The sequence below is a fragment of the Octopus bimaculoides genome, chromosome 1, assembly GCF_046866305.1.
Source record: "Octopus bimaculoides isolate indiv1 chromosome 1, ASM4686630v1, whole genome shotgun sequence".
Lineage (NCBI taxonomy): Eukaryota > Metazoa > Mollusca > Cephalopoda > Octopoda > Octopodidae > Octopus > Octopus bimaculoides.
In genome coordinates, this window is record NC_142928.1 from 114,403,928 (window position 1) to 114,431,782 (window position 27,855).

The 27,855-nt window shown below is 37.2% G+C and overlaps 1 protein-coding gene across 1 annotated transcript in view; it reads left to right on the forward strand.

Moving 5' to 3' along the window:
- LOC106876453 (dynein beta chain, ciliary) overlaps positions 1 to 27,855 on the forward strand; it is an 855,334-nt gene that overhangs the window by 560,371 nt on the left and 267,108 nt on the right. The window lies entirely within an intron of this gene.

Genomic DNA, 27,855 nt, shown 5'->3' on the forward strand with positions numbered 1-27,855 from the left:
AAGAGCAGGCTAACTATAGAGATCTAGGCAATGAATTAAAAACCAGCATGTTTTCTTCAAACAAGATCATGTTGGGCTAGCTAGAAGCAGCTTTAGATATATATGTATATCAATACATTGCTATATTAGAAACAGAATGAATCTAACTGAGGAAAAGAACACGCTTACTGTTGAAAGTTTAAAAGTCTGTGAGTGAGTGGCTATGACTGATTGAAGAATGTGCCCTGGAGAGGACACTCAAGCGTTGTCTAACCATGGTGGCAAATCACAGAAAGCAGCAGTCTACCAGTTTTCAGCCTGCAAATTGATTGATGTAAGAGCAAGGCATCAGGGGCTGCTTTTGATGGAGGAAGAGGTGACTGTGTCTCACTGGACAGCTACCACCTACCTCAGGGTGGGCAGTCCCAAGCCAGTTCGGTGGTGTCCTATGACACCCCACCTGCTTGACTGTGTGTGGGGTGTAGGGAAACTAATATCCTGAATTGTGGGCTGTAATCACTACACCAAGGAAAACAAGACCTGTACTTAGATATTGAAAACACTTACAGGTCTATGTCATATAAACTGGTAGAGGAAGTTCTTTATAAGCAGCATGTTTCTAGTAAGATCATCAACTTACTCATGATCATCATTTAACGTCCATTGTCCAGGCCAGCTGGGTTGAACAGTTTGATCAGGGCTGGTAAGCTAAGGCACTGCACCAGACTCCATTCTGATTTGGCTTGGTTTCTACAGCTGGATATCCTTCCTAACTCCAACTACTCCAAGAGTGTAATGGATGCTTTTATATGCCCCTGACATGATACACTATGTGCCAAAACTGATTTCACTTGGCTTGATGGGTCTTCTTCTCAAGCACAGTATATTGGAAAAGGTCTCAGTCATCTGTCATTGTTTCCATGAGGCCCAACACTTGAAAGATACTTTTTATGTGCCACTGGCAGGGGTGCTAGCTACATGACACCGGCATCAGCCACATTTTCTCCATAAAGCCCAATGCTCAAAAGGTGCTTTTTATGTGCCACCAGCATGGATGCCAGTTACATGACACCAGCATCGGCCATGATTACAGTTTCACTTGGCTTGATGGGTCTTCTCAAGCACAGCATGTCATTAAAGGTCTCGGCCACTTGTCATTGCCTCCATGAGGCCCAGTGTTCGAAGATCATACTTCACCACCTTGTCCCATATCTTCCTGGTCTAACTCTATCATAGTTCCTCTCTACAGTTAAAGATCAGCACTTCATTATGCAGCTGTCCTTGTCCATGCACATCACTTGACCGTCCATACCAGCACAGTTGTCTCTCTTGCACACCACATCTGATGCCTCTTATGCCTAACTTTTCTCTTAAGATGCTTACACTTTGTTGTACATGCGCTCAGACATTGAACATCCAGCGAAGTATGTTAGCTTCTTTCTTTCAAGTCTACGCCTGTCCTTAGTGGTCATAGCCCATGTTTCACTGCCGTGTAAAATAGCTGTTCTCACACAGGCATCATACTGTCTGCCTTTCATTTTTCATTCGGAAGAAGAGAGATCCTTTGTTGCCAACAAAGTTAAGAGCTCTCTGATCTTTGTCCAGCCAATTCTTATTCTTGCAGCTACACTCTCAGAGCATCCACCCGCACTACTGATTTGGTCACCTAGATAATGGAAGCTATCAGCTGCCTCTAGCTTACCCCCACTGGCAGTTGATAGAGTCTAATTTCTGTACAATTTTAGTGTTTATTGTACCTGTGCATCTTTCACACACAAAAACTATTTTTCCAGTTAATCTTCTTCTGATATTGTTGCACTTCTTATGTGTCTAGAGCTTGCACTGGGTACATCTTATAGAGTTTCTACCTACACCTTTCCTACAGGTTGAGCAGGGCCATCTGCCTGAAGGGATTTGTGATTTGTCTGTTTTCCTACTTACTAAGACTTTGGTTTTTGCTAGCTTAACTCTAAGGCCCTTCAATTCTAGACTTTGCTTCCACACCTGAAATTTTTCTCTAGTTCTGATACAGATTCAGCTATAAGAACAAGTTCATCAGTATGGAGGAGCTTCCAGAGGCAGCCTGTCTTAAATTCCTCTGTTATTGCCTGGAGGACTATGATGAACAAGATGAGGCTAAGGACTGATTCTTTGTGAACACCTACTTGTACCCTAAATCCATACTCTATCCGTTACAAACCCTCACTTTACTGACTGCATCCTTGTACATGGCTTGAACAGCTCTCACCAACCACTCATCTATCCCTAGTTTCCACATTGACTACCAGATAAGGGATCGGGGGACCCTGTCAAAGGCTTTCTTCATGTCAACAAAAGTCAAGTACAGAGGTTTATCTTTGGTTAGGTATTTTCACTGCAGCTACCTTGCCAGAACTATAGCATCAGTGGAGCTTCTCAAACTGCATCTCATCTAGACTAACTCTTTTTCTAATTAGTTAGGTTATGACCCTCTCTGTGACTTTCATCACCTGATCCAACAACTTGATACCTCTATAATTATTTCTATCTGAGGCATTACCTTTTACCTTTGTAGCAGTTGACCATGGTGCTGCTACACTAGTCATTGGTTAACTATACGGGTAACTAGACCATAACCCATACCCCAGATATTTTAAGCATCTCGGTGGTTATTCCTGCTGGGCCAGGGGATTTCCCCATCATCATATCCTTCATGGCTTTTTCTGATGTGTTTATACATGTTAGTAAAAGGTTATCAAATCAATTTATTTATTAATATATGTTTACATGTGTGGATGTCCATTATCTATTTCATTTTATGGATGTGCGTATGTGCATATACAGATGTTTACTGCTTAAGTTGATTTGTGTGTGTGCATCTGTGTATGAATGTAAGTAAAAGGTTATCGAATCAAATCAGTTTATTTATATATGTATTTGTATAATTAATAGTCATTAATTATAATTAATAAATATTTATGTGTGTATATGTACATGCATCAATATATGAAAAAACACTACAGAAAGTAATAATGTTTGATAGACACCAAAAATTATATACTTAATAATATGAAACAGCAAGATAATTAATAAAATAAGTATATTTGTATTTGTGTGTGTGTAATTATTTGAAAATAAAAAAATAAAAGCTAGCCATTATATTATTGTATGAAATAAATAAGCATAATAATTATCTTTATATTTTTATATTGATCTAAATAATAGTTAAATTTTATAGTTATTAATTTGTAATTCATTCTATATATCACTATACATCTGTGTGTGAGAGAATACATAGGTTTATGTATTCTCTCACACACAAATGTGTTGCACACATTTAAGATTAGTACTTATATATATTAAGTATATTACGTCATCAAAATTAGTGTTATCAATAGTTTTACAATATTACAATAAAAAATTAGATGTATTATATTAGCTGATTAATTATTAATATTAAATGGACTCATAAGTATTATTTTATATAATATATAGTATATATTACTATTTATATTATTTATATCTTATGTTTGGTTTATAAATTAAGTTACACTTATTGTATTATGCTTAAATTTTTGATGTTCAGTTTTATCTTTTTATTAATTAAATTTTCTAAAATCATACTTAGAGTAATGACAACAAGTTCAAATATTCTTTTCTCGAGTTAATTGGTTTGTGTTTAGAAATATCTGAAATATCTCTTCTATACACAATCAACATTTTTTATCTGAGATTCTATAAGCTCTGGCATGGCTTATAATTTCCCATTTAATTATATAATTTTTCTTATTGTCTTTTAACATCCATATAAATTTGTTGAGACTTGTATTATTGATTTTATATCTATTCTTAAAGCAACTCTTATGGTTCGCAATATGCCATTTAATTTGGTTTTCAGTTGAACTGATATAATAGTATTCATTACCTTCCATCATCTAACTGCTTCTCACCTTAATTAAGGGGTTGCCCTCTGCTCATCATTGAAGAGTAGATTTGCTGCCAAACTTTTCCTGCCCAGAATCATCACAATTGATGAAAGGTAGGTTCTCTTTGTCATATCCAATGAAAATGACATTGGTTAGCACCCAATGAAAATGGAGAATCCAACACCAAACCAGGACTACACCCGAGGGAAGTTATTCTCTGTAGGATTTGAAGAATGTTGTCTATCATGAAGTGTTAAACCAATATGAAACAGCTAATGTAGAGAAATATTGTTGTCGATTATAAGCATTGCACAAAAAATGCAGGAAAATGCCCATTGTTGTTTAATCAACAGTTTGCCAAATAAATGGGATTATGTTGTTATTAATGAAGGGAAATATTAATTATCTTGATGGACATTTCATTTCTCTTGGTTGTAAATCTGTGTAATTCTTCAGTAATACTCCTGAAACAACATTCCTGTAAAATCAAAATGATTTTCAGCCAAGATAAGTTCCCAGTGTGTAACTTTAGTAGCAACTTAGTCAATGTGAAATGACTAGAACATGAATGTCACTTTTTCCTTTTTTATCTCAGATTTCTACAGATAAACCATTTAACAGCTTCCTCCTGCACTCTCGCAGTTGCTGTAACAGTTCAGCAATTTTAGCTCCAAACATTGTACTCAGTGCCTTTTTGTCACTGAAGTAAGTTTAGGACCTTAGAAATAAAAAAAAAAAAAAAATTGTTCAAACCCCAAAATAAATGCAACACGACTTTCTTTCCAACCTAACCAACCTAATGTGTGTGTGTGTGTGTGTTTTCTTCTGTTTTAATTATTTAAATTCTCCCTCTGAGGAAGGAGCTGGTTTCTAACAATGATACAAAACTCTATCGTTGGAATGTAGATGACAAAAGCAATGTCATATCTTAAACTTTCAGAAAGTCTTATTTTTACTATTCCACTTACAGATTGTATTTGTAATGTGCAAGTTAGTTGGTTGATTTCTTTTTCTGAAAATCCTAGCTTAATGAGATTGTCGCTTGGAAATTTACTCACAGAACGAAGTGTACTGTGAATTTATAGTCTGGATATAGAAACTGAAGGTTTCAAAGCAAATGTCAACAGCTGTCTTCTTTCCCTTTGATTTTCAAGAAATATTTACATCAGAAGGGCAGTTGACCTCTAAGACAGTACATATTTTTTTCTTGTCCGTCCCAAACAATAATATCCTGCTTGTTATGTTTACACTTGACATGTTTTGATGGGAATGTTCCACCAGTATTCCATGTGTTGATGCTAGTGCATGTATTCAATGATAGGGGGATTCCATATATTTATTTCAGGAGAGTTTTTTTTTTTTTTCTGAATGGCATTGTATATTGTTTTTGCAACATGTTGCATACAGGAGTTGATATTTTGGGGCAGCTGCTAATCAAATGTGTGATGGCTTCCTCAGAAACATGACAGAATCTGCTTTTTCAGTTGCATCTTGGGGTTCGAAGGGCTTCACTGTCTCTTTTGTTCAATAGGTTTTTCATAGCAATCTCCTGTTCCTGGATTGCAAATACATAGCCTTCAAAGTGTGATATGATGTATGGTCACAGGTCCAAGAGAAACTGTGCTTCATGTCAATATTACTGTTTTCTTCAAGTCTTTGGGAAACACACTCATGTATAGTCTTTTTTAGGTATGCTGAGTGTTTCACATCCAGCTGTTTTGAAGTTATGGAAGGTCAGCAGGAAGAGTGCTTCCTGAGAAGCTTGCTGCCTATACAAAGGATATTGCTCTCTTCACTTTTCAGCATTTAGTTAATGTGTTTATTTTCACTGCTGTTCTTTAAGAAGTACCATCCGAAAGAGACTATATGACATTCGAATGCTGTCTGCCCTGATCTGAACCCTCTACCTCCTTCATCTCAAATCATGCTGTTGCAAGGCTACTTCAGTGTTTTTTCACTTCAAACAGTACAGTTTGTTTGTCAAAAGTTGTTTGGCAATCTGACCTTCCATAGTTCTTTTGAATATACATATTAGTGGCATTCTGCAGAATGCCAGCTTCTTGTATTAGTATCCAACTGTTAGGTTCCTTCCAGGTGCCCTCCCATTACGCAGTTTGCCTACAATTATGGTGAAAGTTTCCAGATCAACTGCATGTCTTACTCTTGATGTTGGTACAGTATTCTCTCTTTACTTTATTAAGTCATGATGCATTAAGGTTGAAATCCTTCTTTACGTCACAGACTTTCAACCAGAATGATTCAAGGTCTTCTTAAGAGGGGTTTTTTTTATGGTAATATTTTCCTTCCTCCTCTCTATGTATAATGCCCATGAGTCAAAAACAGACTTGTGATTTATACAGGCTCATTCAGAAATTTACCTGCAGTGGTGAAGATTTTCATTCAGTAGCCTGAGTTCATGTTTTTAGAGTAATTAACCCTCCCTCAAAACCTTGGTATGAAGAGTCACCAAAGATTTTTGTTAATTCATTCATAAGATGTAATTGGGGAAGTGTAAACTCATTAGTCCTCTTACATTTTATTATTATGGTTAACCATCCTATATGGCAGTGCAAATTGTTGATGTCTTCTTCATGTTTTGTATTCCATCTAGGTTGCTTCCATTGTTTCATTACTATATATACTTCAGATTTGTCTGAGGTGTTCTTAAGAGTGATAGCAGCTGAGTATCTGAGGGTATTAATATTCCAGTAATTAACATCACACGATTCCATGTGCTCTCCAGCAACTTAGTTGATAATTTATATTAAAGCTGTTGGGATTTTACTTAATCTTGTTAAGAATGGCCTGTCACTTAATGATATTTTTGAAAAAGTAGAAAAGTTTTCCATGAACTGTGGTTTCAAGTTGTTTTTAAGTTAAGTATATTCCACAGTTGTTTCTGACTCAACTATATTTAGAGAGACACAAGAATTTAGTGATGATAGCAGCAGTTTGCTTACATTATGGCATGAGCATGGCTGTATGGTAAGAAGCTTGCTTCCCAACCACATGGTTCTGGGTTGAGTCCCACTACATGGCATCTTAGGTAAGTGTCTTCTACTATGGCCTCGGGCCAACCAAAGCTTTGTGAGTGGATTTGGTTGATGAAAACTGAAAAAGTTTGTCATGTGTGTGTTTATCTTTATGCCTGTCTCCCACCACTGTTACAACCAGTATTGGTGTGCAAACACACCATAACTCAGTAGTTCAGGAAAAGAAACTGAGAAAAAAAAGTATTATGGTCAATTCATTCGATTAAAAATTCTTCAAGGCAGTGCCCCAGCATGGTCGTAGTCCAATGACTGAAACAAGTAAAATATGAAAGATTAAAGATTACTTTTGATTTCCCTTCTGGGAGATTTTGGCCAGTTCTCAGTGTTTTGAGAAGTTTGATTTACATCATGTGAACAAGCCAATTTTTTTAAAAAGAAAACTGCTTGTTGCTGAAGCTTTTTTTTGCTGTAAATGTACTTAAGTTGGAGTGAGCTTTGTTCCAATATTTTTTTAACTGCTTCATATAACCAATAGGAAGGTCATCATGAGCTTCTTCATGGTAATGGTATTGAAACAGATCTTGGTTTACATGCAGAGTCCAAGTAAAATGAGATTACTTATGTCTTCCTAACTAGCTTACTGGTATTGAAGTGATATTTTCAACAGTGGTGTTGTTATTAATTTCAACCATGATTGTGTTAGTAACATTCCATGAGATATAAGATATATTTTTAAAATTTGGTCTGAATAATGCCAGGTTGGTAAGTAAAGTTGGTAAATAAAAGGTGTTTCTCTTATTTATTATTGGAGAAATAAACCAGTTATTGATTTAGGCTGGAGGAGTCTGCAAACATATTGAAGAAAATGTTCAAAAAGAAATTTTAAACAGTTCTCTACACCTGCACTTTTGATGTTGACAGCATCGTTACATATGTATTACTACTGATAAACTATTTAACAGCTTTTTCCTACATTCTTGCAGTTGCTATAATAGGTTCAGCAATATGTGTGTGTGTGTGCGCGCTTGTATTTGTCCCATATCACAACTTGGCTACTGGTGTTGGTTTGTTAGGTCCCTGTAATTTAGAAGTTCAGCAAAAGAATAAGTATCAGACTTAATAACAAATATTGAGGTCAATTTGTTCATCTAAACCCTACAAAGCAGTGCCTCAGCATGGTCATAGTTCATGTAAAAGTCAAGAATAAAGATAAGGCACAGGCGTGGCTGTGTGGTAAGAAGTTTGCTTCCCAATCACATGGTTCTGAGTTCAGATCCACTGTATGGCACCTTGGGCAAATGTCATGTATTATAGCCTCAGTCCAACCAAAGTCTCTTGAATGGATTTAGTAGATGGAAACTGAAAGAATCCCTTCGTATATATAGTTGTGTTTAACCCTAGGCACAGTAAGAGCCACTGATGAGAATTAAGATGCTCTGCATCAAAATTTGAAATCACTGGTGATCTGGCTATGTCCACTAGGGAATTTAACTCCCGTGTCAGTCATTAAGATAGTGCATTTGTGGTTATTGAATTCTTCTGATTCTTATTTCTAACAATGCCGGTTCCACTAAGTACTCTCTGTCATTTTAATGATGTCTATAAATTTGCCTTTAGGCTGTTAAATTGCTAATGAGCCACCCATATTATTTATATATACGTGTATGTATGTATATGTATATACATATATATACATATGTGTGTGTGTGTATCTTTTTTCTTGTGTTTGTCCCCCATCACCACTTGACAACCAGTGTTAGTGTGTTTATGTCTTCATAACTTAGCAGTTTGGCAAAAGAGACTGATAGAATAAGTACTAGACTTTAAAGAAAAAAGGTACTTGTGTTGATTCATTCAAATAAAATCCTTCAAGGTGGTGCCCCAGCATGGACACAGTCTAATGATTGAAACAAGTAAAAGATAAAAGATAAGAAGGATCTGGTGTTGTTAGAACAAGAGCAATCTGAGAATACAGATTAGAATATGGAAATTCCACCAACTCCACTTGACTATGAACAATATTGCTAAAGAGGTAGTACTTATAGAGAAAGGTTTGCATGATTTTGCTGATAACAACCCACTTTAAATGTACCATAAAACTTACCAGAAGCATTTACGCTGAGCTAAGTTCCTGCACTGAGCAGTACAAAGAAGTGATGTGTCATAAACATGAAACAATTTTGGATAAGTTCTTCATAGTTCAAATAGATGTTGATGATGATGAGCTGTAAGATAAGTGGTGTCTCTCATTCACCCTGTAACTCTCATTCCACCATAACCCTTCACTCGGTAATCAACATCTCTTGTGGTAGTAAAGTACACTACTGCAATTCAATGAGTTATTTATTCCCTAATGTATTTCTCTTCAAATGTTTTTGTGTATGCATATTACACTTTGTTTAGAAATTTTTATTTTCATGCATAAAAGTAGTTGTGATGTTTGTTTTGTTGTTGTTCTCAATAAAATCTGTTGCATTGCATTCTCACTTTATAACATTAAAATATATTCCACATTAGAGGACTTCATGTTATGGCAAGATTTTCAGGAATACTTTACACTTGTATTTTAGGGTATTCCTGCACATACATACTTATGTATGTATGTACATGCATGCATGCTAGCAGGCAGGCAGGCCTACCTAACTACCTGCTTGCCTACCTACCTGCCTTCCTACCCACTCACCTACTGACTACCCACTCACCTACTGACTACCCACTCACCTACTGACTACCCACTCACCTACTGACTACCCACTTAACCTAGTATCTACCTTAACTATCTACAATCTTCCTTATGTAATCAAGGCACCACCCTAAAGAATTTAGTCATACAAATTGAGGTCAGCTCTTATTGTTAAGTCTGGTACTTATTCTATCAGTCTCTTTGCCAACCTGCTAAGCTATAAACACCAGAACCAAGTGGTGGTAGGGGACAAACTGAAAGACACACACACACACACACATGCATATATATACATGCATACATACATACATACTGGATATACGAGACATCAGCTGGAGCATGCAAGACAAGACTGTGCTGGTATGGCCATGTAATGCATATGAATGAAGACAGTTACATTGAAAGGTGCCAATATTTAATTGTAAAAGGATCATGTGGAAGGGGTAGACCCAGGAAGACATGGGATGAAGTGGTGAGAAAGGATCTACAGACATTGGGACTCACAGAAGGGACGACAGAAGACCAAGACACCTGGCAGTTCAAGACACTTGAAAAGACAGATCAAGCTGAGTAAAAGCATGGTTGTCCTTGCATTCATGCTGGTGCCATGTAAAAGGTACCCATACTAGTGTCATGTAAATGCATCCATGCTGGTGCTGTGTATAAGCACCCAGTATACTCTATAAAGTGGTTGGTGTTAGGAAGGGCATCCAGCTGTAGAAGCCATGCCAAAACAGACATGGATCCTGGGCAGCTCTTCAGCTGGCTAGTGCCTGTCGAACCATCCAGCCTGTGCCGGCATGGAAAACAGATGTGAAATGATGGTGATGATGATGATGATGATGATGATGATGATTGCCTCTCTTGTACTGAAGACTGCCATCTCATTAGTCAATAAATGCTGTCATGAGCTCTCATATAATAAGCAAGTCTGGCTTTGGGGGGCAGCTCTTCAGCTGGCTAGTGCCTGTCGAACCATCCAGCCTGTGCCGGCATGGAAAACAGATGTGAAATGATGGTAATGATGATGATGATGATGATGATGATTGCCTCTTTTGTACTGAAGACTGCCATCTCATTAGTCAATAAATGCTGTCATGAGCTCTCATATAACAAGCAAGTCTGGCTTTGGAGAAACAGACTCGACTGCAGATGTTACAAACATTTTCAGGCAGAAAGAGTCAGGAATCAAATTTAAATCCTGTTCCTGAAGTGCTTGTTTCAAGGTAGTTAGTTTGATTCTCCATGTTTCAAATGCTTTACAACCTTTGTAGATCACTTCTTTCCAAACTATCAAATTTCTGTCATTTTCTCCCAGTCTTCAACTTCACACCTAAAGCCTTAAGGTTACTTTTGATGGCATCCCTAAAATGTTTCTTAGGTTTGTCTTGGACATTTACCACATTGCAACTTCCCATAAAACAATTGCATAGATAACCTGTCATTCTGCATCCTAGGAAGGAGCCTAGCCCAATGCAACTGATTGTGTATGAGGTGCATTTCAGTACTAGATGTATTGCTTTGCTGAAGAATAATGGTGCCTGATCTTACAGACTGCCATTTGACATTTAAGATCCTCCTAAGGCAAGTTTGATGGAATCTTTCCAAACCTTTGATGTTACTATGATATGTAGTCCAAGTCTCAGAGGAGTATAAAAGAGCAGTTAAGACACATAAAATTAACAGACACTGAGCTTAGTTTTGATGGTGATGCTTCTGTCAGATTACATATGAATTTTGAGCTTTTCAAATGCTTTGCTGGCTTTTTCAATCCACAGATTTATTTCAGAACCAAGGGATCCATCTCTACTAAGGTAGACAAAAGAGTCAGCTACATCAAACCTAGGTGAAGATATTAGGAAGCTGAGAGAATATGACTTTGTCTTATTTAGACTGATGGTAAGTCCAAAAGCATTGCATGCTCTAGAGAAGAGATCCATTATAACCTGCATGTCTTCAGTGTGAACAACAAGACCTACATTATCAGCATAAAGGAGCTCATGAACAAGGGCCTGGAAAGTCTTTAATTTTGCATTGAAGCATGTTACATCAAAGACCTAACCTATGGTTCTGAAGCAAATGTAGATATTATCACAGTCCTGAAAAGCATACAAGACAGTTACAGCAAAATGTATGGTAAAAAGATTTGGAGCAGAAATTATCACCTTGTTTAACCTCATTATCAATGGAAATTGGTTCTAAGAGTGAACTATTAAAATTAAAACAAGCTCTCATATCACTATGGAGTTGCATAGACAAGCTGAGATAATGAGGTGGACGTCCAATTTTACCAAGAATGGTCCAAAGAGTTAACAGTATCAGAGGCTTTTGTTAAATTGACAAAGACCTGGTAAAGAGCTATGCAATGTTCAGTGCATTTATCCTGGAGTTAACAAGCAGAAAATATTATGTCCATAGCACCATGGCCTGATCTAAAATCACATTGATTTTTCTGGGATCATAGGACATATCTACTTTGTTAGCCAATTAAGTAAAAGTTTTGCAAAAATCTTACCAACTATTTCAAGCATGCTTATTCCTCTGTAATTTCCACACATGGGTTTGGATCCCTTTTCTTTGAACAATGAAATTAAAATCAACCCAGTCAAGAAGGACAGGAGCACCTGACCAAACATTTGATATTAGATAGTGGATCTTTACAGCAAACCTGTTTCCCCCATAAAGGAGGACTTTAAAAAGAATACTGTCAAGGCCCAGTGCCTTCCCAATATTAATTTCTATAGAGGCTGCAAGCTGGCAGAAACGTTAATATGCCGGGCAAAATGCTTAGTGGTATTTTATCTGTCTTTATGTTCTGAGTTCAAATTTCGCTGAGATTGACTTTGTCTTTCATCCTTTTAGCTCGATAAATTAAGTAGCAGTTGTGTACTGGGGTCAATCTAATTGACAGCCCCCCCCCCCCACTCCCCAAAAACTTTGGGCCTTGTACGTAGAAAAGAATATTAATTTCTTTGACCTTTTTTTTTTATCTTGTAGATAGTAAGATAGTCCATCATCTGAAGGATAATATTTTTTTTGAGGCAGATTATTGATGAAAATGTCATCAATATGGACAAATTTCTCTTGGCAAACTGGAGAACACTACCCTCTCTGGATTGAGCAGCTGTCTTGCAGACTTTGCACTCCTCTCCATTGCATTATTGTACAAGTTAATTATGACTTCTACAGTCGAAGAGGACATAACTCTAAATTTCTTTCCTTTCTATTTCCCTTTTTATTCACCCCTTGTCTTCTCATTCCACTTTTTGTATCAATTTTCTTCTCACTTTATCTCATGATTTCTCAAGTACCAGCATCCTGATTTCAAATAGAACCATGTGCGCAGAGCCCAAAGATTGCTTGGAGACACAAGACACATTATGAAAACCTGCCTTGCTATATGTCTTCACAACAAAATGCTATTAGTAGCTTTTTTTTTAACAGTGTACAGTCACTGGATAGAGTACATTTTGTTGATCTTACCTGTTCACTGACAAAATTCCATGGTGCATCTGAGAAAGTCAGATGGAGCATGGAATTTTGTTAGTGAACAGGTCGCAGTCTCAAAGCGACAAAAATATTTTGGCAAATTAAATTTAAACGTTGAAGTGAATCTAACAGTTTTTGTGTGTTTCTTAAATGGCTTATAAACACCTTCCACATTGCAATTGTTTTCGTTCCAGCACACGATCTCATATCAGGTCCCTTGCTATGCAAGTATATCTCCATAATAATAATAATAATAATATATATATATATATATATATATATACATATATATATATATATATATATATATATATATATATATATATATATATATATAATATGATGGTAAGTCAAAAACTACATGCTCTCTTGTTTCTATAATTTATTAAAACAAAAGTAGGAGTTGAACAATTACATCATTTTCTGAGTGGCCCATAAACTTGCCTATTCCATCAGAGAAGAAGGTTTTCAGCTAGTTGTGCATCACTTTATGCATTTCTTCAGCTGTAGTAAATTGATGATCTCATAAAGGATGTTTAAACAGTTCAAAGAGATGATAGCCTGAGGAGGCAAAGTCTTAACTATATGCAGAATGTTCCAGCAACTGAAAACCCACTTTTTGGATAATTTCAATGGTGTGGGTGGCCATATGTGTGCATATATTGTGTGCAACAATAACACTTGCTTTGACAATAGACCTTGGCATTTGGTGTGAATGACTGGTTTAAATTTGTTGGCCAGTATTTCATTGTAGCCTACACTGGTGGCTGTAGACCACTTTCAGGTTTGTTCCAGAATAGGTCCTTTTGCATTAAAAAAAAATATTAATATCGTCTTTTGCAGTAGTAGGGGTTGATGGGCATCCAGCTCCCTTTTTGTGCTTCAGTAGAGTGCTCTTATTGTATTGTACTGTGATGAATTCCAGCCCTTGACAATAATATTCTTGTTTAAGAATAATATATATATTCTTCAAGCAACTGCAACTAAGAATCCTCTCAAAATGCTGCACTAGATATCTCTGTCTCCTATTAGCATTGATACATCTTCAAGTTTATGTTGTGTTTCTTTACTAATTGAACCTACCTATGTGGAGCAATAATAGTAGAGATAGGTGGAATGTGTCCATAAATCTTCTCTTTGCTTTTGTGCTCATACTATGAGATGTTTTAAACAATCATGAGAAGTCTGGAGTATGCTTGTTCATAACTCAAGTTTTGGTTCCATAGAGAAGAATGCTCTCTTCACAAGAAGAGAAACTTTGTTGACTTTGAAACAAATGATTATCAGCTGTTTTGATGATTTCCTTCCACAGAAGGAAGTCTTTCTTATTATCAGCAAGGTATTTCAGGTCACAAACCTCCTTAAGTTTGAAACAAATTAGAAGGAGGCTTTCAATTTCCTTGAAAATCATGTAGTCAGTCATCTCTGCATTGAGAAACAGATATTGACTGCAGTATTTCTCAAGAGATATTAATAAGTCTTGCTCATTACACAGTTGATAAAATGTGAGGGCAGGATTATTAGCAAGATTATTAGCATAGTCAAAACTCTGTTGACATCTTGATTGCTCTTACTTGATGGCAGGGACACTGTATTTCATTTTTCAACCATAAAATACTTTGTGTTAGCAGTGCATTGTTTACATTTTTTATATGTAAACTTAGTGGATATTTAGCAATAACTGAAATATACATATACACCAATTACCTACTTTTCTGTCTTCAATAGATTTATTCATATGCAAAGCATTGTAACATTCAGTATTGGCATGGCAATATGCCATGCTTGAGAAGCCCCTTCAAGCCAAGTGAAATCGTAGTTGTACAACAGATACCCATACCAGTGGCATGTAAAAAGCACCGTTCAAACACAGTCTCGTGGAGGCAGTGATAGGTAACCGAGACCTTTGGCAATATACCATGCTTTGAGATCATAGTCATAGCTGAAGCCAGTATTATGCAACTGGCACTCATGCTGGTGGTGCATAAAAAGCACCCACTACACTCTTGGAGTGGTTGGCATTAGGTAGGGCATCCAGCTGTATCAGATTGGAACCTGGTGCAGCACTCTAGCTTACTAGTTTTCAGTCAAACCATCCAACCCATGCCAGTATGGAAAATGGGCGTTAAATGATGATGATGATGATGATATATATATATATATATACTAGCAGAGGCACCCGGCGTTGCTCGGGAATGAAATTGTTGCTTATATACTTGAAGAAAAAAAGGCAAAATATGCTGTATAGAAATTTGAGGACATTCTGTAGATGGACTCTCAGATGAATGATGGCTGGGCGCCTCTCATGAATGGGGAAAATTGAAGATGTGCCAAAAAGCCTCATTGGTACTTGGAAACTTTTACGAAAATTAAAATGGGGATCGTTGCCAGTGCCCCTGGACTGGCTCTTGTGCGGGTGGCACATAAAATACACCATTTCGAGCGTGGCCATTGCCAGTACCGCCTGACTGGCCTTCGTGCGGGTGACACATAAAAGCACCCACTACACTCTCTGAATGGTTGGCGTTAGGAAGGGCATCCAGCTGTAGAAACTCTGCCAAATTAGATTGGAGCCTGGTGTTGCCATCCAGTTTCACCAGTTCTCAGTCAAATCGTCCAACCCATGCTAGCATGGAAAGCGGACGTTAAATGACGATGATGATGATGATGATTAAATGAAAAAAGTGATTTACGTGAATATCCTCAGAAGAGTAATTGAAATAAATGGCGATTGTGGAGCCCCCCCCCCACGCACGCACGCATGCACGCATACACACGTGTGTCTTTGTAAATATGTTTGTATACATTTATGTATGTGTGTGTTTGTAAGAGACAGAGTGTGAGTGAGAGAGAGAGGTTTGTTGTCATGTATACGTACATGCATAAATATACATACATCTTTGGATGTATGCATATGACAACACAGCCCTTGACTCACTCACACTCTGTCTCTTACAAACACGCATGCGCGCGCATACACACGTGTGTCTTTGTGAATATGTTTGTATACATTTATGTATGTGTGTGTTTGTAAGAGACAGAGTGTGAGTGAGTCAAGGTGTGTGTATGTGTGTAAGACAGAGTGAGAGAGCGGTGTGTATGTAGTATTTACTCTCTCTCTCTCTCTCTCTCTCATACACACGAACACACAAAATAGAAAGTGGAGCTTTTGCGGTTGTTACGTCAATACCGGAAGTTGACATTGAGGAACCTTTTTAAAGAAGTGAATCTTAAATATAATCTTAAATATAAAGCAATATTATTTATTTTTAATTAAAAAAATCAAATGAAGAGCCTAAGATTTATCCGAGGTCAAATTTTCATGCATTACAAGTATGGAAGCATTTGGTGAAGTCGATTTCACATGAAAAGCGATTACACACACATCTCTGTTTTATATATAGTATAGATATATGACTGGCTCTTGTGCGGGTGGCACATAAGATGCACCATTTTGAGCGTGGCCGTTGCCAGTACCGCCTGACTGGCCTTCGTAGGATTTTCGAGCGAGATCGTTGCCAGTGCCCCTGGACTGGCTTGTGTGGGTGGCACATAAAAGACACCATTTCGAGCGTGGCCATTGCCAGTATCTCCTGACTGGCCTTCGTGCAGGTGACACGTAAAAGCACCTACTACACTCTCTGAGTGGTTGGCGTTAGGAAGGGCATCCAGCTTTAGAGACTCTGCCAAATTTAGATTGGAGCCTGGTGTTGCCATCCGGTTTCACCAGTCCTCAGTCAAATCGTCCAACCCATGCTAGCATGGAAAGCGGACGTTAAACGATGATGATGATGATGATGATGATGATATAAGGTAGAAAGTATGGTGGGTGATTACACGTTGTTGAATATATACGGAGGATTTGTTTTACAAGACTAAAGAATATATTAGAATCATAATAGCAAGAATATATTAGAATCATTATGCAATATTGTACAAAATATGATTTTTATCTTCCAACATAACCCATTTCGGTATCGCTTTTCAAATTTTGAGTTTTGGATAAAATTCTGAATTAGACATTTTGTTTGCTAGGGGGTGTAATTAGTAACCAAGGTAGTTTGCAGTAAAGGGGAGGTAAATCTGTAATTTTTAATATTGGTCTACATTTGATTCTTAGAATAGTTGGGGTAAATCTTTAATTTTCAGTATGGGTTTATATTTAATTCCGGCTTAAATGAGGCCTCTTTATTTAGTCGTACTTGTTGAGGTCGAAATAGCAAATTGATTTAATGGGAAGATTAGGAATTGTAGTTGCAGTTGTTCTGCACATCTGTCAATGTGTTCACTGAGATATATCTGGTGATATTGTGGGGAGGATATCTGTTGTCTATGGACTGTACATTTTTGTCTGATCGACATTCCTGTCGACCCCATATAGCTTTTATGGCAGCCTGAGCATCTAATTACATGAGTGAGGTTTTCAGAGGTGCAAGTGAAGTTGGATTTAACTTTGAATTTTTAAAACCCTTGTCTAAAATGGAATTTTGATCCTTCCAAAAGAATGGGACATGCTCTGCAGTTAGGACGACCACACTTTTTTACTCTTACATCCGTTATTCTTGAGAATAATTTAGCATTTGTGAGGATCTTCTTTAGCATCTTTGCTTGTTTACTGCTTTTAATGATTTTATGGGTACATAGAATTTCCATCAGTTTGGGGTCCTTATGGAGTATTGGGAGATTTTGGTCAATGATGTTAAATGCTTCTTTGTTTCTGGGGTTGTATGTGGAGACATAAGGTAGTGTTTTCAGAGTGGGTGTGTTATTGTGTTTGACTTTTCTCAATGTTTTTATGTCAATTGATTTTGCACATTTAATCCCTACATTTATGAGTTGAGTTGGGTAGTGCCTGTCCTATAGTATGTTTTTAAGTTCTTGCAATCTTAGTTCTCTGGTATTTTTTTCAGACGCCATGGTGCAAATCCTTCTTGCAAGGTTGAAGGGGATATTTGTTTTGATATGTCTCGGGTGCCATGAGCTAAATGATAGGTATTGTTTAGCATCTGTGGTTTTGTAAAAAATGTCCATTTTTATATTTTTGTTTATTATTTTAACCAGAATGTCTAGGAATGGGAGTTCCTTTTGGTTGTGTTCTGTTGTAAATTGTATGTTGGTGTTAATGCTAATAAGGAGTCTTTTGAACTCTAGGAGTTTATCTATGTTGTCATTCCAGATGATGAAGCAGTCCAAAAATTTTTTCCAATTTTCTTTTATGTATTTGGAGAGAGGGTTTCCAAATTTAGAAAATGACTCCTGATATATTGTTATTTCTAAATAGCCTATAGTTAGGTTGGCAATGATTGGGGCTGCCCTGGTTTCCATGACAATTTCGGATTTTTGGCAATAAACAGTGATGTCGAACGTGCAGTGGTTGTTTTGAAAGATGAGTCTTATTGATTCAATTATGAAATTGTTGTTGATCTGTTCTGGTATTTCTTTTGGATATTTGTCCAGCCAGAACCGAATTACTTCTATTCTATAATGATGGGGTATGTTAGTGTATAGGTTTATCACATCAAATATAACCATGACTATTTCTTCCTTGATCTTTTCTGGTAGGTGATTTAACATATCTAAGCCATCTCTAATATAACATTTGATGTATTTTAGAAATGGTTACAGGGGGATGTCCATGAGGCAACTTAATCAATATGTTTCACTGGATGGTTCAGCTATAATGGGCTGTAATTTTAGGTCTCCTGGTGCTGGTGTATGTATGTATGTATGCCTTTGGTGATTTTTTTGGTGGCTTAGTTTATAGTTGGGCTTTTGTGAATTTTTGGTAGACCATAGAATAGGTTGGGTTTACATTTAAAGTTTGTTAGATAGTCTATTTCTTTTTTCGTTAGATCTTTTCTGTGGGTTTGGATTAGTGAAAAGAGGTTTTACATTATTTTTTGGTGGGGTATAATCATTGATTTTTTCATAGTAGGGTTGACAGGAATGTTGACGTTAATCAAACAAAGATGTACAGTCCATAGACAACAGATATCCTCCCCACAATATCATCAGATATATCTCAGTGAACACATTGACAGATGTGCAGAACAATTGCAACTACAATTCCTAATCTTCCCATTATGTCAATTTGTCATTTGAACCTCAACACAAGTATGACTAAATAAAGAGACCTCATTTAAGCCAGAATTAAATGTAAACCCATATTTAAAATTAAAGATTTACCCCAACTATTCTAAGAATCAAATGTAAACCAATATTAAAAATTACAGATTTACCTCCCCTTTACTGCAAACTACTTTTGTTACCAATTATCCCCACTAGCAAACAAAATGTCCAATTCAGAATTTTATCCAAAATTCAAAATATGAAAAGTAATTGCAAAACCTGTTATCATCAACAACTTGCTGGAGGATACTGGTATGGAAAGGGTACAGGAGCTGAAGACCATTATGGAAGATCGAAATGAGTGGGGGAAATGTGTGGAAACAGTCTTGGGGTCTTCCTCCTTCCTCTCCTGGTTCTTCCTTACGTTGGTTGTCAGAGTACTAGCTTGTTAGCAATTTCATTGGTATGTCTGATGCAGTGTCCAGCTAGCCTCATTATTCTATGCTATGTCACTTTTGGTAGCCCCTGATATAAGTTGGCATTTGTTGTATGACTCTTTCAGGAGACTTTGAATGCCATTCTAAGCGTCCTTATATAAGATGTGATTTAGACGACATCATCCTTGAATTTGCAAACAAACTACTAAATGATGTGAAACCAGAACAGTGGTTTAAATTAGACTTGCTACTGCTGCCCAAAACTGGGAATTACAGAGGGATCAGTCTGTCATCCATTGTTGCAAAAATGGTCTGCAACTTAAGATAGACAAACAATTGTGACTAACTCAAAATGGATTCAGATCAGGACAGTCAACAGCATCTCACATTGTTACACTTAGAAGCCTGATAGAGGGAGTTAAGAGCCATAACAAGAAGGCTATCATTATCTATGTTGACTTTAAAATGGCTTTTGATTCAGTACATAGAGGAATGACGATGAAGCATATGATATTCCACCAAGAATTCTGAGAGCAATAAGTAAACTGTATGAGAACACCAGAGCAAAATTGATCACTCCTGAAGGAAAGACGGAATACTTCGAAGTCAAAGCTAGAGTATTACAAGGTGACACGCTAACACTTTATCTCTTTGCCATCGTTCTGGACTATGTAATGTGTAGAATGTATGAAGGCAAGGAAGAAGAACTGGGATTCAAACTACATAGGCAAAGAAGTAGATGGCATCAAGCAGTAACGGTAACTGACCTAGACTATGCTGATGATCTGGCATTACTAACAGAGAGGACAGATCAGGTTCAGGAGGTGCTAAGCAGATTAGAGCAGGAATGGGAGTATTCATCAGAGCTGCAAGTATTCAACTATCAGTGAAAGTGAGAGACGGTAAGTCGCTCAAGGTAGTTGAAAATTTCAAATACCTTGGTGCGTGGACACAAAGTACTGAAAAAGACATTGTTGCAAGGAAAGCTCTTACCTGGAGTGCATGCCATAAATTGAGAAAGGTATGGAGTTCAAAGTTAGCAAGGAAATTGAAAGTGAGGTTGTTCTTCTATACAGAGCTGAAAGATGGATACTCATCAAAATATTATGAAAATTGTATCAAATAGGATTTCTAAGTTGTTGGCTAATCAAAAAATATTTAATTCACACACAGGGTATTACAACGTGGCACTGGCCAGTTCTGGATATAAAGACAAAATTAAATACCCACCTGACAATAAGATAACTAATAAATATAAAATAAATGAGAACAGTTGGAAAAATAGGTATGAACAAAAAAGATGAAGCAAATTGTCAGGATAACATTATGGAAGGATAAAAACCTAACGTACCAATCTGAAAGTAATAGATAAAAATAAAAAGAAATAGTAATAAAGATAGAAGGAAGGTGTGGGAGATAGGAACAAATTTGCTGCCTTTTATTTAAATTGAAATAATTCTACTAAGAACAAGATTCATTACACTAAACTTAATACTAAATTAGATAAAGGTGACATGATGGTTTAATCCAGTATTTGGATTACATGTCGCATCCAAAATTGCTTGTGAAATTTTCTCTACATTATATAGACACTTTCCTAAATCTAGTAAGCATTATGAGATTTTTAACAGGCATATGGCGAAATTATCACATGTGACATCATATAACCTAGAATACCATATCCACATGCTAAATAATAGAAAGCTAAACATGGTTAAACTAGACTATGAAGATATCATCCATAATAGTCTAGATCTATGGAGTGGAGAATACAGTCACATTAGGGTGGGGTAGCTTAGTTAATAGTTGTCTGGAAAGTCTTAATTTGGATATCAGTATTAGCACAGATGGTGTGAATAACATAGAAAACAGGGTAAATATGACTGAAAATAGTAATATGGATGAGAGAATTGTGATTAATTGAGATAGGAACAGTAATAACACATACAAGCACAATAAGAAGGTAGGGAAAAGAATACAATGAGGGGAAACCAGGTTGAAAATAATGATATAAAAGGGTGTGACTGTTGGGACAAGAATGCAAGTCCTCTAGAGCAGTGCTACTCAAAGTGGTGGTCCACGAACCAGTACTGGTATACGAACCATTAACTACTGGTACACGGCAAGTTTCCAGAAAAGAAAGACACATTATAAAATGCTTATGTAATATTATATTATTTGTTTACAAAATAAATATAAGATATAAAAGAAGTCAACTTTTATTATATTCATTATATATATTGTTTCCAGTATAAATTAATATTACTAAGAAATATTATCAGTCCCTAGCACATTGGAGAAAAAAATGCCAGTACACTACATCAGATAGTTTGAGAAGCACTGCTCTAGAGAATGACTGTTTACACAGGAATATTATTTAAATGTAATGTGAAAAACTAGTACTTATACAGATTCAGCAACTTGCAGCTGTTGCCAATGCACAGAGACAAATGTTGTAATTTGTAATTAAAGCCTGTTTATTCCATCTTCTTGCATACATTTTTATGTAAATTCTATACACAGTTCCACTTTTATCCAGCACAGTGTATAACCTGCTGTATGATGGTATATAGTAGTTAATAACAGTATAGAAGTTATCTACTTACCTATCTGTTTACCTACACATCCATTTACCTACCTATATATATATATATATATGGGCATCGGTACCATTTTCCTCTTTCTCCGTTCTTCCATTCTCCGAACTTTCCATCTTTCCGACGAAGGGCTACGCCCGAAATGTCATACACTCTCTCTTTCCTTTCCTGAGCGTCCAATAATACTATCCATATCACGTCCTCACTTTGTTGTTTTTTTGTTTTTTTGTTATTGTGTTTTTGAACTATATATATATATATATATATATATATATATATCTCCAAGAAAGTTAGGGGTTGTGAATCCAACCCACTAAGGAGTAATATCCACCCAATATACTGCTGGAAGAATACCCAATTATTATTACAGTGGTGTTTTTTCATTGCATGGCAATTACATTACCAAGTGCAATAAATAGGTGCGGGTAAAAAGTTGTTTTACCATTAATTTATATAGCAATAAGAAAATGGAGGGGATTAATAAGTGGTATTCATCAACTTGCAGACATTGTATTGTGTCAATTTACTTGTTTATTTGTTTACTACAAGGACAATAAACAAAACAATAACAGAGTAACTCATCACAGGTTTATAAAAGTTTGGATATTATTGTTAGAATTCTTACAAACTAATTGTATAAATTCCTCCATTACAAACACAACGAATACGTACATACCTCATAGGTTTTTGATGTAAAAGTATATATAGGTTTGGACATTTTTGTTAGAATTATAACGATACGAACTAATGCACCAGTCCTCCATTCCAAACATAACTAATGCGTATGTACATATGAATATGTCTGTACGGAAATGTTTATATATACATGTATGTATGTATGTGTGGGTGTGTATATATATGTGTCCTCCTCATGTATAATAACAATAATAATTGATTCATTTGTGTGCATGTATGGACATTTGTGTATGTACATTTAAATGTACATATATGTATTTTTGTTTATTTATGTATGTTTATGTATATGTTAAAGTATGCATATATATGTGGATTTTTATGGTTTTTATATTTTTAACTTAACCTTATGAACTTTATAAAATCTCCGAAGAGGCCTAGATAATCATCCATGTACCTCTATTTCATCTATTAATTACTTCAGTCTACTGGAGTGATAATGATAGAATGAGGCATGTCACCTCTGAACTGAAACAGCTGTAAGATATTATCCCATTTTCTGTCACTATATATCATTTTTATAATTCTGATATGACATAATATGTCACATGTGTTTGTATATTGTTATTATTGTCCTTTTAGTAAACAAATAAACAAGTAAATTGACATGGATGAGAAAAAAACCAGACTAATAATTTCAGTATTATGATGGGATTTGGTGACTCTGTACAAGTCACAAATCTCATCGCAATATATTTATTGTGCTGCTTACAGGATAGTTTCTCTGATTTCTTAGATGGTATGTACCAGAGTGATGTGTTATTTATAACTCCTAACATTAAAAGTGTTTATTGAAAGAATTAATAAGAGATTATGAAAATTTTTTCACATTTATGAACTAGGTATTACTGTAGAAAATAATCTTAATATAGTTAACTTCTCCAACGTCACCTTGGACCTTATCATGCCACAAGCTGGATGATAATATTTAAGAATAACATTACTCCAATCACTCTAGAAGTACATTAATTTTTTTGTAAAAGGGTCTCCACTTGACTTCCTTATCTATCAGTCAATGAAAATATCTTTAGGCAACATTCTCAGTACTCTAATGAGGCACTCAATAGGGCTGATTACAAGGAGAAAATTACTTTTATGCCTAGATCTGGAGGACCTTGTAATAATAATGGAGTAAGCAGTCATATTATTAGTTGTTCTGAATGTAATTCTACAAACAAGGTTACCAAGAATATTAATGATAGTATAAGGAATAATAATAATAATAATAATAATAATAATAATAACAACAACAACAACAACAATCCTTTCTACTATAGGCACAAGACCTGAAATTTTGGGGGAGGGGGGGGCTAATCAATTTAACGTCCGCTTTCCATGCTACCATGGGTTGGACGATTTGACTGAGAACTGGTGAAACCGGATGGCTACACCAGGCTCCAATCTAATTTGGCAGAGTTTCTACAGCTGGATGCCCTTCCTAACGCCAACCACTCAGAGAGTGTAGTGGGTGCTTTTACGTGTCACCCGCACGAAAACGGCCACGCTCGAAATGGTGTCTTTTATGTGCCACCCGCACAAGCCAGTCCAGGGGCACTGGCAACGATCTCACTCGAAAATCCTACGGGAGGCAGTCAGGCGGTACTGGCAATGGCCACCCTCAAAATGGTGCATCTCATGTGCCACCCGCACAAGAGCCAGTCCAGGGGCACTGGCAACGATCTTACTTGGCTTGCGGGTCTTCTCACGCACAGCACATTTCCAAAGGTCTCGGTCAGTAGTCATCGCCTCGGTGAGGCCCAATGTACGAAGGTCTTGCCTCACCACCTCAGCCCAGGTCTTCCTGGGCCTACCTCTTCCACGGGTTCCCTCAACTGTTAGGGTGTGGCACTTTTTCACGCAGCTATCCTCATCCATTCTCACCACATGTCCATACCAGCGCAATCGTCTCTCTTGCACACCACAACTGATGCTTCTAATGTTCAGCTTTTCTCTCAAGATACTTACACTCTGATGGGTATTCACATTGACATTACACATCCAACGGAGCATACTGGCTTCATTCCTTGCGAGCTTACGTATGTCCTCAGCAGTTACAGCCCATGTTTCACTGCCATGTAGCATGGCTGTTCATACGCATGCGTCATACAGTCTGCCTTTTACTCTGAGTGAGAGTCCCTTTGTCGCCAGCAGGGGTAAGAGCTCTCTAAACTTTGCCCAGGCTATTCTTATTCTAGCAGCTACACTTTCAGCACACCCACCCCCACTACTAACTTGGTCGCCCAGATAGCGGAAGCTATCGACTACCTCTAGTTTTTCACCCTGGAATGAGATAGAAGTTGTTTCCTGTTTGCTTACAGTCTTTATTGCACCTGAACATCTGCCACAAACAAAAACTAACTTGCTAGTTAACCTGCCTTTGATGTTGCTGCACCTCTTATGTGTCCATAGCTTGCACCGGGTACATCTTATAGAGTTACTACCTACTCCTTTTCTACATACTGAGCAGGGCCATCTACATGAAGGGGTTTGTGTTTTATCTACCTTCCTACTTATTAGGATTTTGGTTTTAGCTAGGTTGACTCTAAGGCCCTTCAATTCTAGACCTTGCTTCCACACCTGAAACTTCTCCTCTAGTTCTGATAGTGACTCCGTAATTAGGGCAAGGTCATCAGCATAGAGGAGCTCCCAGGGGCAACCTGTCTTGAACTCCTCTGTGATTGCCTGGAAGACTATGATAAATAAGAGGGGGCTGAGGACGGAACCTTGGTGGACCCCTACCTCTACCCGGAATTCATTGCTGTACTCATTTCCAACCCTCACCTTACTGGCAGCATCTCTGTACATGGCTCGCACATCTCTCACTAACCATTCTTCTATCCCAAGTTTCCTCATTGACCACCAGATAAGGGATCGGGGGACCCTGTCAAAGGCTTTCTCCATGTCAACGAAAGCCAGGTACAGAGGTTTATCCTTAGCTAGGTATTTCTCCTGCAGCTGTCTCACTAGAAATAAGGCATCAGTAGTGCTTTTACCTGGCACGAACCCAAACTGCATCTCATCTAAATTGATTCGCTCCCTAATTAGTTGGGCTATGACCCTCTCTGTAACTTTCATAACCTGATCTAACAGCTTGATGCCTCTGTAATTATTTGTATCTAAAGCGTCACCTTTACCTTTGTAGCAGTTGACTATGGTGCTGCTACACCAGTCATTGGGTATGACTCCTTCGTGTATCACCTGGTTCGTAATACGGGTGACTAGGCTATAGCCAACACTGCCAGATATTTTGAGCATCTCTGCAGTGATTCCTGATGGGCCGGGGGCTTTCCCGGTCTTCATACTCTTAATTGCTTTATCTACCCTGGTACTATCAACTCGGATAGCTGGTCCCTCTATTGGGTCGACATACGGCAGGCTCTCTTCCTCCCATTCATTCTCTTTATTAAGCAATCTATCGTAGTGGCATCTCCAGACCTCTTTCTTTGCATCCTCATTTAGTGCAAGCGTACCATCATCCATGCGAACACATTTCTCTCCTACAACATCACTATTCTCTCTCCTACACTGTCTTGCAACACGAAATACCTCAAGTCTTTGGTCCTCACGGCGCAGAACATTGGCAAATCTTTTCTTATCTGCTTCCCCTCTGGCTAAATAAACCTGTTGCCTAGCCTCCCTTCTGGCACATTGGTACAATTCCCTGCTACCACCGTTCTTCCAGTCCTTCCAAGCCTGTTTCTTTTGTCTAATAGCCCTGTCTACCTCCTTGTTCCACCACCACGTTACTCTGGGTCGGGAGGGGACCTTACACCACCCACAAATCTGGTCGGTGGCTTTCAACAGGTTGTCCCGCAGAAATCTCCAATTGTCTTTCACGTTGTATAATGCTATATCCCCTTCTATTTCGTTAAATGCTTCAAGTCCTTCTATTTACTTCCTGTTGGCAGACACATACTTTCGCCAAAAATGTGGTATCGTGATGGGTACTAAAGCTGCACCAGTCCTTGTGAACCTCATAATGGGTTTTTTTGAATTATCACTATATGAAATCTCATGCCAGAAATTTGGACACCTTTTCCACATCTACTTAATGGATAACTGGAAAAGATACTTGGATGATTGTTTCATCATATGGAAGGAATCTTATGAAAATCTTCTAGAATTCAAATCCATACTTAACAACATACATCCCAGCATTCAATTCACTATGGAATTCAGCAAACGTCATCTCCCTTTTCTTGATCTCTTAATTATAAAAACACCTAATAACCAAATCACAACCGACATCTACCACAAACCTACAGACTCACAACAATACCTCCTTTTCAGCTCATGCCACCCAAAACACACCAAGATAAATATCCCCTTCAATTTAGCTAAAAGAATTTGCACCATTGTCTCTGACCCACCACTCGAGAAATACGCTTACAAGACCTCAAAAAAACACTATTACAACGCCAATATCTCTCCAAACTCATAGATTTTGGAATAAAACGTGCCAAGGAACTTGACAAAAACACACTAAAAACCAACCAACACAATAACACACCCAACCCCAAAATACTTCCATACATCTCCACCCACAACCCCCAAAACATCAAAGCATACACTACAATTAAACAAAACCTCCCCTTATGCACCACAGACCCGAAAATGAACAATATCATCAATACACACAAAGTCCTTAAATGCAAAAGGCAACACAAATCTTTGAAAAAACTCTTAACCAATGCCAAACTACATACACCACTTCCACCCCCATCAGTTAAAAAATGTGCATGCTTTAATTGTGGTACCTGCCCCTACCTACTTGAAGGCTCTGAATTTACCTTCAAACGAGGAACAAAATTTAAAATCAAAACCAATTTCTCTTGTTCCTCTGGGAACCTCATTTATGTCCTCACATGCTCAGGTTGCCAACACTTCTACATTTTCTCTAGGTTATTCTGAGTCTCTTCTATCTATCACTTTTTTGAAAACCTTAGCTTTAATTCTCTTAATTTAGTCCTGTTTTTCTAACTTTATTCCTCTCCCTTTATTCCTCTTCCT